General features: G+C 36.3%; 1 protein-coding gene across 1 annotated transcript in view; it reads left to right on the forward strand.

Moving 5' to 3' along the window:
• The first annotated feature begins 359 nt into the window (after nucleotides 1–359).
• Nucleotides 360–13,823, forward strand: part of CA1 (carbonic anhydrase 1) — a 48,507-nt gene continuing 35,043 nt past the window's right edge. Inside the window, exon 1 of the mRNA XM_074386912.1 lies at nucleotides 360–424. The gene's annotated coding sequence lies outside the window, so the exon portion shown is untranslated. The remainder of the gene's footprint in view (nucleotides 425–13,823) is intronic.

The raw sequence follows: 13,823 nt of genomic DNA on the forward strand, positions 1-13,823 counted from the left end.
ATAATTGAGCTCAAAATGGACATCATGATATAAAGGAATTAGTGACTAAATATATTTCATACATGGTATTTTTATTGATTTATTGTGCTGTCTTGACCTGGTTTTGAGGCCTCGGCTAGAGGCTAGTCAGTTCCTTTCTTGAGTTGCTGATTAAATCCACACCTCAACCACTTCTCTTATCATGGCCTCACACATGGGGGCCACTATGTACCCACTCCAATCACCACAGGGCCAGACATCAGACAACTAAGGACAGCGCCCATGTCCCAAAGCCCGCCAAAATTATGCAAATTACTCAAATCTAGCTAACCCCACCCTTTTTGCGATACATAAGCTGCCCCTTCCCCTCCCACCTTGCAGTACCCGGTCCTCAGGAGCAACCCACTGCATGGCCCTCTGTGGCAGCCTTCCCACATTCAGAGCTGTAAGTAACAAAGACTTAAGCGAGCATTGAAGTGTTTTGTCTGACTGCCAAAAGAATCTTTACATCTTATATAAAAGAATCTTTACATCTTTACAGTCCTACTTACATCTTAATTACTACTTAACGAATGAAAGCTGCAAATATTAAAAACGAGTTTTTCTAAAGCTTTTATATTTATCAAGTAGATCTCTGTAAATCTGGAAATTTGAAAAGGATAACATAAATTACCATTAAACTTATTCCATGATTAATGTTCAATTTGACGTTAATTTCCCTAAATAATTAATGCAATTGATAGACTTGGTTAATTAAGTTCTGTTAAATGTATATATTATATCAATTACAAATTTAGTTTATCTGAATCTCTCAAACATTCCAAATGCCTGACATATTAGTATCTTTTATATATCTTGCAAGTTTTGAAAAGGAGGGAAGGGGTTTCTAATAATTTAAGAAATTGCAGTAAAGGTCATAAATCAAATGTATGCAGTAGTAAATCATGTTCTCTTAAACATTCAAACACTGTGTATAGACTGAAGAAAATGCTCTTATAGCCTTAAAATTATAATTATATGGTTCATACATCTAATTTTCTAATATATCAGGTTCTATTAAATGCTTCAAGCAACTTAAACAGTCTTTCATAGGTTATCCAATGATTAAATAATTAAATTTCTAAACTTAATACAAATATGTTACTATTGTAGATTTGACTAACTTCCACATTTTTATAGTTATTTCTCTCTTCTCCCAGTATTGTAAAGTCACTTAGGCAAATAAAGAGAACAGAGGTATGATCTGATTGGGCTGGGGTTACTATACCAGAGAAACAAGGCTGGGGTTGAAGTGTCTGTTAAAGAATTTGAAAGAAAAGCAGGAACCTTGTTACATACCACACATGCCCAGGGTGCCTCTCGATGACCCAAAGGTCAACATGCTGGCATCTCCTTGAGGTAACTGAGCTTTCCAAACTCACACCATTTCATGCAGTCTGGTATATCATGTGTACCCTTACCCAATTTTTTAAAGTTGCCTCTTTTATAACTTTTTTGTTTTTTTGAGACAGAATCTCACTCCATCACCCAGTTTGGAGTGCAGTAGCGTGACCTCTGCTCACTGCAACCTCTGCCTCCTGGTTCAAGAGATTCTTGTGTCTCAGCCTCCTGAGTAGCTGGGATTACAAGTATGTGCCACCACACCTGGACAATTTTTGTACTTTTAGTAGAGATAGGGTTTTGCCATGTTGGCCAGGCCGGTCCTGAACTCCTAACCTCAAGCAATCCACCAGCCTTGACCTCCCAAAGTGCTGGGATTACAGGTGTGAGCCACCAAGCCCAGCTTCTTTTATAACTTATAATTGTGTAATTTGATAGCTGAAATTCCCTCTACAGGATATTATTGACTACTCAAATGAATTTAATCTCTTTATTGCCTGATTGGAGTCAACTTGCTTTTTACATGTTTTATATCCAGTTCAATATCAATATCCTATTGTCATTTTATTGACTATTCCCTACATGATTAACACTATCTACTGAATACTTTATCTTAGAATATTACCTAAATTTGCATCAAGCTCATGATCTATAGCTCACCTACATCCACCAATATATTTTTGAAATGTGGGATAGCATGTGCCAGGATACAGTTGTTCTGCCTGAGTCTTCACTACACCTCAAGTTATTTTGAGGTTCATCCATCTTATCTGAACATGTTTCCTTCTCTGGATTTTATTCCTCTTCAAGAGACACAAACTCATTTAGAGCATGTAGATCTTCCCTTGGGATATTTCTACCCAGTTTATTCCTTGTTTCCATCATGCCAACATTTGTTCTAATTTTTCTATTTGTTCTAATCTTTTTTATTTTTATTTTTTCAAAAATAAAAGGGAAAAAACATCTTTTATGACACCACTGGTCAGTGTAGGGCAGGTGGGTGGAATATGGCATTAGATAAGCTAGTTGAGCAGAGCTGGTGCTGTTAATTTTCTGAAAGTGGTAACAAAATACATAACATAAAACAATGCAATGCCAGGACAGGCCAGCATGAGATAGGTGAGATCTTCCCTCCAAAGCCTTCCTTCCAGGATGTTCTCTGTGTCTTTATCTAGTATGTCCTTACTGTCTAACTAGGTTTTTCTCATTGCCCTCATCTCAATGTTTTGCAATTATCTAATGCAGAATAGCACGGTGGAGAGAAGCAAAACTGTCTGAGTGAGACAGACTTAGGCAGAGGTGGCAACATTGTAAAAATAATGATGCTTAAGCTATAAGACCACTCGCTTGCTTGATTTACTTCCAATATCCCGGAAGGGCACAAGAAATACGTTCACACAATCATATGTTTTATCTAAAATTTGCAAAAGATATTTAACCACAACTGGTCAACTCCATTATCATTTTGCTGTGACTTTCCAGCATCATATTTCCTGTATCAGGTGGCTGGAGGGGTTGCAGGCATTTTTGAGACCCAAATAGGGGAAGTTGAGTTGAGAATAATTTTAGTTTGGCTTTAGTGGGACAAATTTATATGAGTCTCAGTCATTTCTATATGTTGATAAGTTATTGCTAGACATTCAGGGTAGCATCCGCTATACCAAAGCAAATATGCAGGGCCAGAAGTCATATAGAACAGTGAAATTACTCCTAGGTTTGGAAATTTGTAGGTTATTGAAGAGAAACAGATGGTGAAATGTACAGAGACAGAGCTAATCCATGGGAAATAATTTCAATCATCCAATGTGTAAAACCGTAGGGAGAGAATTTGGTTTTAGAGTTTGACCAGAAAACCTAGTCAAGACAGAGGTTCTCTCAGGAATCTATGTGATAATGTCTTATATGCAATTAAAACTACATCATACATTAAAACATTTTTTTGATAAAAATAATACAAAATTAAAGAATCCTGTGAATTAAGACACAAGCCTACAGCTGTACTTCAAATATGTGTGGTTTTATGAATCCCAATATTAATAAGAAAAAATATATAAAATTGTTGTCATATGAAGAGATAATCCAGAATTATGAAATTAAACTATAGACAAAAGCTATTAGAGAATTGCTCTGGCAGTTGCTGAATATGAAATGTTGTGTTTTTTTTCTGCATCTGTGGTATTTTTGATATTTAACTTTTTAAAATATTTGATTTATTATAAATCATTTTCCTTGTCCTAAATAGATATTCACCTTTGTCACTAATTTTTATTATTAATTTTGCATTCTTTTTTGTGGTAAAATTAAATTTAGTACTTTAAACATTTTAAGATATACAGGTCTGTGGCATTAAGTACAATGACATTGCTGTGCAACCCCCATCACACTTCATCTCCATAACTTTTTCATCTTTCCAAACTGAAACTCCATATCCATTAAACAGTAACTCCCCACACCTTCCTCCCCTGAGCCCTGGCAACAATTACTCTATTTTCTGTCTCTATGAATTTGACTATTCTAGATATCCCATGTACACGGAATCACACAGTATTGGTCCTTTTGTATCTGGCTTACTTCACTTAACATAGTGTCTTCAATCTTCATCCATGTTGTAGCATGTATCACTCCTTTCTAAGGCTGAAAAATACCCCTCATATGTACAGTAGTCCCCCTTATCTGCGAGGATATGTTAAAGATGATGCCTGAAACCATGGATAGTACCAAATCCTATGTTTTTTTTATACAAACACACCTATGATAAAGTTTAAATTATAAATTAGGAACAGGAAGAGATTAACAATAACTAATAATAAAATAGAACAACTATAACAATATATCATAATAAAAGTTATGTGAACGTAGTCTCTATCTCAAAATATCTCATTGTACTGTACTCACCCTTCTTGTGGTGATGGGAGATGGTGTGATGCCTCTGTGATGAGATGACAGGAGGTGAACGATGTAAGCATTGTGATGTAGCCATAGGCTGCTAGTGACCTTCTGTATTCCTGAATCGGTGTAACCAGCCCTTACTAGTAGCAAACGGCTTGGGAGTCACTTGTTTCTTGCTTGTTGAAGTCTTCGCAAATGTTTAGTGCTTTCTGGTGCAACAAGTTGTTATCAAAACATGTTTTCTACTTATGTCTTCTACCCAGATTCACTGCCTTTTCCATCTTAACTAAACATGTATCATGCACTGTAGCTGTAACTTTTACAGTTTGAGTTGCAACAGCAAAACTAGCACAAATTTCTTTTTCCGTCTTCACAATTGCCTTGATAGAAGATTTGTTCTTATCACAGATCTTAGCAACCTCAATGTATGACTTTTATCCTTTCCTAATTAAGTCAAGAGCTTTCAAATTTTCACTTAAAGGAAGGACTGATGGCTCCTTTTTGGCATATCCAAATTAGCAGCATCCCATGTCTTGGGCTTTGGGGCCATTATGAAGTAAAATAAGGGCTACTTGAACACAAGCACTGCAGCATGGCAACAGAAAATCTGATAATGGAGAAGGCTACTAAGTGACGAAGGGGAGGGCAGCGTGTACAGAGGTGATTTGATGGACAAAGGGAAGATTCATGCCCCCGGCAGGATGGAGTGGGTTGCTGTGAGATGTCATCACACTACTCGGAATGGCATGCAATTGAACACATATGAATTGTTTATTTCTGGAAGTTTCCATTTAATAATTTTAGACTGTGGTATGGTAGATCATTCGGAACTGCAACTTAAGGAAGCAAAGCTTTGGTTAGTGGGGAAACTACTGTATATGTAGTACCACATTTTGTTTATTCATTCATCTGACGATAAACACTGGGTTTGTTTCCACCTTTGGACTATTGTGAATAATGCTGCTATGAACACAGGTGTACAAATATGTGTCGAAGCCCCTGTTCTCACTTCTTTTAGACATATACCCAGAAGTGGAATGCTGGACCATATGGTAGTTCTATGTTTAATTCTTTGAGGAATCACCATACTGTTTTCCACAATGGTGACACCTCTTTACATCCCCAGCAGAAACACACAGGTTCTAATTTCTCCACATCATCGCCAACACTTGTTTTCTGCTGGATTTTTGTCTGGTTGGCTTTAATTTTTGTTTCATAGTAGCCGTCTGATGAGTACAAGGTATATTCTTTTTTAAAGAGGGCCTCCCAAAAACCTGGGTCTTCCCTGTGCTCAGGTCTGAACTTTAGTTCTACCAAGGCATATGGTCCATCATCCATGATATTGTTTCATCACTTGTAAAATGAGAATAAAAATAAACATGCCTCTAGGATTGTTTTAAAGATTTGGTGAAATAAGTATGTGAAACTGCTAGCACAAAGTCTACGCTTAAAAAGTAACAATGCCTTTCATTGTTATTCACTTACACATCTTTCTCCTGTACAACATTATGAGCTCCTCACTTATTTTTTTAATCCACAACATCCAGCTTAGGACCTGACATATACTTGGTGTTTAATGGATGTTAGTTCAAAAGTTCCTCAGTGAAAAGGAACTGAAAGTAAGTATCAGAAACTTGCTGCTCTGTAATTCACTGAGTGCAATTAAATCTTTATCAACACAGTAAAATCTTTATCATTCTCATTCTCTAAAGTAGCTTCATTCATGCTCAACAAATGATTTTATTTTTCTCATTAAGTTGTAAATCATTGTACCTCTCTTGGTATTGCTTTGGACAAATATTTGTATTGGGTGGACCCTACCTGACTACTGCTGACAAGATTATGGTGCACCAAAGGGCAAGACAGGCGTAACGTCATGTGAATTAGAATGCTGTCTCAGCTGATCTGATTTCTGCTTGGGTGTACTACACGTGACACTAAAGCCTGCAATATTCAGAGATCTCATTCTTTGGGGGTTGCCTTAAAATTCATGAAAGCCCAGAAACTGTATTCAAAATTGTGAGCATGTGTGTATATGCACATGCACCTGAGACTATGTGTATTTTCAAAGGAAACAAACCTCACTTTTATCATAATTTCAAAGGAATGCATGACCAAAAGAATTAAGATTAACAAGCCTAGAATGCCCAGGGCACCAGAATCATTATCAAGCCAAAGGCTTACCTTTGGGAAAAGAAACAGATCTTTACACAATTTATGGTATGAGTTCAGATCCTAGGGGAGCTAGAACCCCCATTTACTAGGACCAAGGCATAGAATCAGATAACCAGACTCCAAGGATAAAGAGTCACTAGGGTTGGCAGGGTAACTTAAACCTCCTTTAAACTCGCTCTACCTGCACACAAGTTAGATCCAGAATCTGTGGATCAATCCTAAAGATGGCAGTAGTCGTTATAGCTGGAAGCTATTCAGAGAGGCAGTCAAATATGACACTCTGTGTCACATGTTAAATGCAGACACCCAAAGGTGACAGAAGAATTATGACATCAAATTTAAAATTCCTATTAGTATCCAGAATCGTATGAAAATATAAATATAACATTTCTAAGATCTATGTAAACATAACAATGGCAAATTTATATTTTAACCTATTTTGTGTCTTAATCTGATGAGAAGAAATTTGAAATTGTGCATCTTTTAATATAGGACTGATTAAAATAATTTCTAAGAAAAGTCAATAAAAATAAATATTAGCTGAGAAAAGAAAGTCCAAGATTTACATTTAAAATAGTGTATCTGTATGTACTTATACTACAGGTTGTCATAAATTTTGACAGTAGTCATTTTTAGAAAATTGAAATTACTTTCTATTTAGTCTCCATAAATAAAAAGCATCTCTACTGAGACCTGGTTACTGAGTTCGATACTTATAAAAATTAAAAAAAAAAAAATTAAAAAAAAAATAAAAAAAAATAAAAAGATTGAATTAAAAATAAAAAATAAAAAAATAAAAAAAATAAAAAAAATAAAAAAAATAAAAAATTAAAAAAAAAAAAAGAAATGAGCTAGAATGTTCTACTCTCTAACTGCAATAAAATCATCCAAAGTGATCATAAAGTTCCCATATATCTTTCTAAAAAATTAAAATAAAATAGGGCAAAGCTAAAAGATTTTAAAAGTTGTTTTTTTTTTTAACTCCAAGGTTTTAGTCCTATTTAAAAATGCTTAAGTTGGGAGGTTTTGATTCAGTTTCCTCTGAATTTCACTCTTCCCATGATAACAGTCACTACCATTTGTATGCCCAGAGGTCTGAATAACGTCTGAACAAAGCTTACTTCAACTGATTTCCCTGCCAATATAAGATAGGTTGAAACTGTCAAAGTGAAGGAAAACTAGTACAAATAAACATACAAAGTACAAGAAGCCTAAATCCTTATGGGCTTATAAATTACAGGTATTAATATACAAACATCACTAGTTCTCTATAATAGTCCTAATCTATTCTATGGCTGTGCCATCTAGACCTTAATGATGTGGTTCAGCTTGAAAGACAGCTGGTTCAACTTTCCCCCATTTCAGTTCCTAGCCTGATTCCGAAAGGTTTGGTGTCATATTATTTCTCACTACGCAGGAAATAGTTTGCTAGACACCTTAAACCCAGTATAGCCATAGTCCAGAGATCTTAACTTGGTAATATATTACTTGGCTATTTGTTGAACTGTAATCCTACCCTCTAGATAGCAGTCCAGAACTGTAACAGTTTCTTAATCATAAGTAAAAGTAATTTCCAATTAATAAGAAACAGACTAACATGGGTAACCAGCATAGGGAGTGAATGGAGAACATCAAGATTAACCCAACGCAGTGCCAAGGTTCCCATTCATTTCCCCCTCAGGTATCCATTTAGAGTATACTTTTAAAAGAGAACCCTGTTCACATGCTTTCTCATAAGTCAACTTCTGCATTAACCAAAGATGGACTAGCACTTATAATACAAGGGACCATGGGAAGCTGCTCTGGTTAAATATTTCTTTTGTACTGGCCATACCAGTCGATGGCATTTCATTGCTCAAAATGCATTTCTTTACCTAACATCTCTGGAGTTTAAAATCACCATGTAAAGCAAAGATGTGACTAGAAGTTAGCATATTAAACTATTTTCTGTCATTAATGCATTGATATGAATTTGTTTCAAGACGGTTAACTAGCCAAGGTTAGGCATTGAAAGTTGGAGAGATGTGTCCTAAGTAATCCAGGGTGATCTCCAAAGTGGGGTAACCAAGAGCATTAGGAAACGGTAGTTGGAAAAGATGGTAGCATGAAAGATGAAATATGATATAAAGCCACTTCACAGATCTGTCAACACACTGCAATGCTGACCTGTCCTCCCTAAAGTAAGAGCTTTCACAAAGTAACATATTATTTAAAAATTGTATCTCAAATAGCCATGTACTTATAAAGCACAGTTTAACTAAGATGGGAGAATCTCAGAAGGAAGAACCCAGAGATCAGGGTTCAAGGCTGGGAGAGAAGTGGCTGCTTCCTTAGAAATGTTCTTAGGTGTCCACATCTGCTGCTGAGCTATAGCCTTCAAACTCAAACTGCAAGGGAAGCTTTTTTTGAGCCTTCCTGGAAAAAACCCATGACCCCAAAATCCTTCCCTTGAAGCTCTGTCCAGAGGCTTGGTACTGGTTCAAGTAGAAAGTCTGATTTGGTTTCTGGGAAGTAGGACCTGTTGAAAAGTCATAAGATTGACATAACAGTGACAAGTCTGCCACCTCTTGGCTCTAATACACAGCGCTTAGACCCCCTTGGAAATGTGGCACTGCCCCCAAGATAGGAAAAGTTACAATTATCTGAATTTTTTTCTTTTTTACATGTTTCTCTTTCTCCAAAAAAAAGTTTAATTTTAGGAACTGTGAAGAATAAATCTTGAAAAATCACAGGGAAACCCAAAAGAGCACACTGTGCATTCCAACTGCCTCAGTCACAATGAAACAATCATAAAGAAAGATATTATGTTTGTTTCACACAAAGAAAGTGTTTTTAAAAATTCATATTTTTAAAGCAATCATGTACCACAACCAAAGAGAAGTAGAATTTTTAAATTTTAACTTTTAAATTTAATTTTCTAATTTTAAAATTACCAACAATTTATAAACATTCTATCTTCTTTCAATATCCTGTTTTTATTTATTTTCTAATATGGATAACTAGCTGGAAAATTATGCAGTTCATATTCTCTTATAAACAATGAAAAGAAGTGAGATTTAATACATATAAATAAATTTCTATTACTCTTAAATACGTTTGATTTATTCAATGCTTTTGTTTTCTACAACATATAAAATACTGCCACAGCAAATCTAGTGTAACAGACAGCTTAGTCGTAGCCTTACTTTTTTAAAAATTGTATATAATACATAATCTCAACCCCAGTACCAGATGTCACTGTGTACATCTTGCCTTTATTTCTATTCTTGCTTCTAGAAATCTTAGCCATTTCTGACAAAGGGTATACAGGGAATATTTCTGGAGCAGTGGCTCTCTGAGTATGGTCCTCAAAGCAGCAGTATTAGCATCATCTGGGACTTGCTAGAAATGCAAATTCTCATCTTCCATCTACTGAATCAGAAACTCTGAGGGTGAGGCTGGGCAATCTGTGTTTTAACAAAGCCCTTTGATGCACAGAAATGTTCAAGAACCACTCGCTTAAAGGTACCACAAAGTAAAGATTTTTACATGCTTCGGAACTTGTCCCTAGCTTGGTTCTTCTCTTTCCAATCATTTAATTTAAATGTTTTTTCTTATGCTACAGATTTGAGTGAGATTCCCCTGACTCCCTTGGTTTTTTTCAAACAAGTACATTTCTTTTCCTCATAGGAGTATAATCATCATGTAGATCAAACAAAGTAAAATAACTTCTCCACGTATTCATCTGGTTAGGAGATTTCCAGGTTTATAAGGCAATAAAATAGTATTCAAAAAGGGGCACAACAGCTATATTGACTTGTCAGTAGACATGTCAAAACTATAGAAATAGTTCTTTTCCTCTTAAATACTTTTTTCATTGGTTAAAACAAGATTTTATTAAAATATTGACTTATTCTTAAGGCAAGAAATTTTTAATTTTTAAATTCTATGATCTCTCATTTGAAATTCTTCAGTTTAATATCTCACAATCATAAACTTTTAAATATGAGGCTTTTAAGAAAAAATTTTTAATAATTTTGTTACAAAAATAATATATGTTCTTTGCAGCTATCAAACAATACAGATGTAAATCAAGTAAAAATTAACAATCTGTCCTCTTTTACAGTCATATTCTCTTCAAGGCAACAAATGTTACCAGATTGGTGTTTCATTCTACTCTCTTCACTGAATGCATAATCATGTAGATGTGAAAAAATTTTATATGCAAAATCAGCATCATATTATGCCATTGCTCTTCAATTCACTTTTTACACTTAAAGTATCACAAATGCAGTTGTCCAGAATCACTATTCTATCCATTCCCCTTTAGGTTACTTTGAAATGCCTGCTCTTACAAACATCGATTCAGTTAGCATCCTTGCACATTTATTTCCAATTACTCTTATTAATTTTTCAATTGCAGAGACTGCTAAAGGTGAGATATTTGAATCTAACTCTATGTCCATTTATAATTTAAATAAGTCCTGCAAATAAATTATTGGAGTACTTAATGTTTCCACAGGAATATTATCAGTCTTTTGAATTTTGCCTCCCACTCCCATGGTCTCTCATTGTTTTGAACTACATTTCTCTAAACGGTGGTCACATAGATTATCCATTCTCACACTGTTACCACGGGCGATTTTGTGAGCAAAGGGTCAAAAATCAACCTTACCTGGAGGCATAAGTGGAAAAGAAACCTTCTGAAGCTCCAGATAAGAAACAGCATGAAGGGTGGAACACAGTAACTCATACCTGTAATCCTAACACTTAGGGAGGCTGAAGTTGAGGGGATCGCTTAAGCTCAGGAGTTTGAAATCAGCCCAGGCAACATAATGGGACTCATCTCTTAAATTTAAAAAAAAAAAAAAAAAAAAAAAATTTTTTTTTTTTTTTAAAGGGGAAAAAGAGCATGGTGGGGCTTCTCTCTTCCTTAACTGTGTGGATTAACAATAGTTCTGCTCAACGTTGCAGTTCCTTTCCAGGGCAGGGCTGCTCAGGTCGACCTGCAGAAGCAAGCTGTACACTGGACATTGGCAAAGGCGATTTTTCTCCAAAGACCAAGAGACATCTACTGGGTTTCACTGATTGCACACACTCAGCGCACCAAGAGTTCTGAGTTCCTTATTCCCGGGCATAACATCAACACTGTACCTAGGGGAGCCCCTGCCCTCTGCCTGGGTCTATAAAAGTGTTCATTTTGGGGGTCCCTGGGCCTTGCTTATTCTACAATTGACTCTCACCTGCAGGGCATTGGCAAGAAGAAGGGGTCACAGATATGCAATGAAATTGTCATCTTTCCCAACATCTGGTATTTTCTTCGTGTATATGCCACAGTTGTTCTCCCTGAACTTAAAAATAAATTAACAAGCCCAGGCTATACAGAAAGTGAAGAGGAGATGATTTTAAAATAAGATAAACTACTTATGAATTTACTTAGAATATAACACAAGCAAAGTGTATAAAATGATTTGCCAGTTCTTCTAAATGCTCATTTTAAAGCAAAAGCCCTATGTACGAATGGGTGCAGAACACTGTGGCACAAAGTCCATATTTGGCTTCCCCAGCCTGCAATGTGAGAAATTCCTTTTACCATAATAATATTAGGGAGGCTCTGTCCAGCCAAGCAGGGTTCACTTTCTTAAGTCATAGAGGTTTATCAGGTCAGGCAATATTCAGAATCATTTAATCTCACCTTTCATCATTCATTATGGTAGAGATGAGGCTATCTACTTCTAGATTTATGTGCCTGTAATTGTTTCATGTTGTTCTGAAATGAAGCACTGTTAAGTTTACTCCCCATATAATCCTTTGTTTCTGTAAGTTCATAGAAGTTACCTTTGTCATCACCAATGTAATATAGACTCACAAGCAGATATTATAACTCAATTCTGAGATTCCCTCAGCTTTTTATTCACCAAGGATACCGTAACTAAGTATTCTGCTTCATATAGCCCAGCTGTATCTCTAACCAGGGCCTGAGGCCTCCGCTTAGGCCCCTGCCCCATCTCATCACCGACCTCCCCATCTACTCCTGGATCTCCTCCCCACAGAGAGAGAACAGAGGGCTGCCTCCAGAACCCAGCAGCAGCTGTTGCTGCCAGTACTGCCTAGAAGCCGAGCACCCACACCCACCCTCAGTACCTTTCTCTCTACATGCCCCTCAGCTGGCACTGCAGGGTGGCTGATGCTCAAGTTAACTTGATACTCCCAGCCCTGTCAGAGTTTATGACCTCTTAAAAATTGAAACTTATTTATTCCCCAGTTAGGTTTCACATTGCTGGTACTAAGACAAGGTCATGTCTTAGGGAAAGAAATGGTATCTCTTTCCTGAAAATAGTGTACTAAGATTCTGGCACCTCTTCCAGCATGAGATTTTTTCATAGCTCAGTGTGTATTATAGCAGTGCGACATGATTAAAGATTCTGTTATTCTAGTTCCAGATAGTTTTTATTTTGGATGTGCTTGAAGTGTTTGTTCACAACATCACTAATGTTCTGTAGAAATAAATCAACAAAATCAATTCACTTGCTTATTCAATCCAATATTTAACAATTTATTTTTACTATCTACTAAAGAGAATGGAAGTTTTCTAGGATTGACAAAATTTGGTTTCTGATTTTAAGGGTCTTACTACCTATCTGGTGGAGAGAAAAGTATACACATAAATATAAGCAAGGTTTGAATATGAGTGATGTCATAAGAAAGATACAAAACAAAGTCTATGGCAATGCAAAGATGAAAGACTTTATTCAAGAAATACCTGTCATCTGAGATATACTTTGAATGATAGGTTAGATTTTCACAAGTGGATATGTGAGTTTGGGACAAGAGCTGGGCATTTCACATTAAAGAGCAACACATGGCAAAGCCTAAAGGTAAAGACAGAGACACACGGAATAAATTGGGGATAACAGCCAGGTACAGCGGCTCACACTATAACTCCAACATTTTGGGAGGCCAAGGTGGGCAGATTGTTTGAGCCCAGGAGCTTAAGACTAGCCTAGGCAACATTGCGACACCCTGTCTCTATTTAAAAAAAAAAAAAAGGATAGAAGATAAATTTGGGGACAATATACTGCCCTGCTTTAACAAAAAATAAACAATATAAAGGAAACTATTGAAATAAAAATCTGGAAAAGTAGATCTGAGGCCCTTGCCTGCTAGGTGGTGGTGTTTGCCTTTTATGCAAAGCAGTGGGAAGCTGTTGAAATTCCCTGACCATGAATGAGCAGATTGGAACAGGGCTTCGGGGCTATCACTCTTGCAGTAGGTCTTTAGCTGGATATGAGGGAGCAAAGGCTTAGGCGATGAGGTCAGTTAGGATGTGATTTTATGTTAGCAGGTGAGAGGCAATGGTGATGAAAGGTGAAGGAAGGAAAGAACACCAGAGGGGTTGTGAAGATAGAATTGGTGGCATT

This window comes from Saimiri boliviensis, chromosome 15 (assembly GCF_048565385.1).
Source record: "Saimiri boliviensis isolate mSaiBol1 chromosome 15, mSaiBol1.pri, whole genome shotgun sequence".
In the NCBI taxonomy this organism is placed as follows: domain Eukaryota; kingdom Metazoa; phylum Chordata; class Mammalia; order Primates; family Cebidae; genus Saimiri; species Saimiri boliviensis.